Source organism: Urocampus carinirostris, chromosome 1 (assembly GCF_059441175.1).
Source record: "Urocampus carinirostris isolate Australia breed hairy pipefish chromosome 1, RoL_Ucar_1.0, whole genome shotgun sequence".
Taxonomy (NCBI): Eukaryota; Metazoa; Chordata; class Actinopteri; order Syngnathiformes; family Syngnathidae; genus Urocampus; species Urocampus carinirostris.
Genome location: NC_142349.1, coordinates 4,929,640 through 4,931,967, shown reverse-complemented (window position 1 = coordinate 4,931,967; position 2,328 = coordinate 4,929,640). Strand labels below are relative to the sequence as shown.

Genomic DNA, 2,328 nt, shown 5'->3' with positions numbered 1-2,328 from the left:
TTCTTGTGTAGATTTACAGTACTACGTGTACTGTATCTTTAGCGTGCTAAGAACGTTGACATTTTTATTGTTTAATCTCTCGAGCATTCATTCAATATGGTTGGTGCAAAGTGTAAAAAACAGGCGAGCCGTTTCATTTCAAATGAGAGTGGAATAAGAAAGCTTGATGCGGTTGAGAACATGGTTGGAACGCTTTTTTTAAGCCATGGTCCAACCTCTTGGAAGACCTTTTGAGCCATAGATTTAGCATTGGGTAACAGTACACAAAACATGGTGAAAATCAATAAAAGAAAACAATAGGTAATATGTTGAAATCGGTCCAGAAAATCCGTGACAGCAACGATGCGGTTTCCCATTCCTGCCGGCTGGTCAATGCAGGTGTTGACATGCTTCAGGTCCAGATGCTGGTCCGCTGACTTATCTCAAATCGTCGTCCTTCTCTCTTGTGTCACCACCAGCCAGGCATTCGGAAAAAGACAGGAAAAGAAAAGCATTAGGAGGCCATTATTCACAAGCTATTTAAAAGATGTGGGTCTTAAATCTCGATTTAAAAACCTACACTGAGGTTGCAGAGGGGCATAGCATTCCACAGAAAGCTCTCGAGCCTGCAGACTTCTTCTTGGCCCTTGGAGTCACTAGTAGACCGGCATTTTCCGAGGGAAGGCTCTGTGCAGGAACATAGGGGGAAATCAAAGTCAATGCCGCTTAATGCGTTAGACTACCTAAACCAGGGGTAGGGAACCTATGGCTCGGGAGCCATATATGGCTCTTTTCATGAGTACATATGACTCCAAAATAAAATGTAACCATTGCACATCTCTCTTTGGCGTTCCAAAGTCAAGTGATTTCATCCCGATTTTGGTTCATATAAAGCCGAAACAACTTAATGCAGAAGTTTGATAAGAAACCATTTAAACTGATAAATAAAAACGCTGCCAAACGACTTTGATTGGGTGAGCAGTACAGGTGGGCTGATCCCTGCACACAGCGCAAGGCACTTCCTTCTCTCTCTCTCGCTCAGTGCAGTCTACACCCAAAGTGATTATGACCATATGCTTATTGTTTGCAGTCATTTGTGACATTTTTACAAAATAAATTTGCATGCACATTGTTTTGAAACCGTTATTAAGGACAAATTTCATGGAAAAAAAATGGCCTCAACAATCTCAACTGATGGTGGAAGTCAAATTGTAAATGGCATATTGACATTGATTTGGGACACAGGATTTGGCATTATTATCATTTCATACATTTGATTAAATCATCAAATGACACACAGTGAAATAGAATGTGCTGAAGAATTAGCTTTTGTCTAGAGAGCGTGTTTGGCAGTTTTTTTCAATTTTGTCTGAAAATATATGATGTGGCTCTCTCAATTTCTTTTTAAAACATTTTTTGCTTTTATGGCTCTTTGGGTCAAAAAGGTTCCCGACCCCTGACCTAAACATATGTTGGGTTGCGTTTCCAAATCAACATGCCTTGCTGTTGTGTACGCAAATGGCTTTGCCATAGTGACAATGGATTTGCAGGATTTTGTCCAGGAACAGTTAACGTTTACATTTTGGGTTGCAGTTCGTTGCTCTCTGCAGGGTGAGCTTCTTTCATGTGTTCATATAAATGTATGGTCTTGCCACAGTCGTAGATCATTTTACTACACAAATTACACATGTCTGTAATTGAATAAAATATCCCCACAGTGCTCTGTTTTCTGTTTGCCTTTGTCATATTTCACTTTTAGTTAGGATCGATCTGGCTGTCCAAAACTCTCTTTCACCCTCACTTCTGCCTGAAGGCAACATGCCATCCAGTAGCCAGGTAGCGAGACACAGAGAGAGAGAGCACGCGTGGCAGCGAGATCAAGAGAGGCAGAGAGGGAGTGAGAAGGAGAGATCCAAGTATTTTCTTGGTATCGATAATATCGATAGTCAAAAGGATATGCCCACCCTAGCTTCCATCCACGGCAATGATAAACAGGCCTAACTCTATGTTGCAGCTTTGCGATAGATGCCGGTGTTCACCGGACCCTCCCTCAAACGCACCAGCAGCCACGCGGACGCCACCCGGCTATGCCAATAAACAGTGAAAAGTCCACTCACGTGCAGCAGCACACGTTCGACCACGCAGCGTGGGCGCATTCTTCCTCGAAAGGGGGAACTTGCACCTGGAAATCGATCTGCACTTCTAAAGGGCAGCGCTTTATTCTTCAAGCAGCTTGTACGCACATGCTTGTTCACGAGTGACCCGCTAACACGCACACCTAGGACCCTTTTCTACTACCTGACAAGAGTTTTGTCCGCTCGTCTCTGTTGTTTCCAGCAAACGCTTTTG

At 43.1% G+C, this 2,328-nt stretch overlaps 1 long non-coding RNA gene across 1 annotated transcript; it reads right to left on the bottom strand.

Annotated features, from left to right (window-relative positions):
• Positions 1-2,328, bottom strand: LOC148373318 (uncharacterized). The gene is made up of 3 exons (XR_015852709.1): positions 2,097-2,328; positions 560-666; positions 1-442 (listed from the first exon to the last, which is right to left on the bottom strand). It is a non-coding gene; the product is annotated as an uncharacterized LOC148373318 (long non-coding RNA).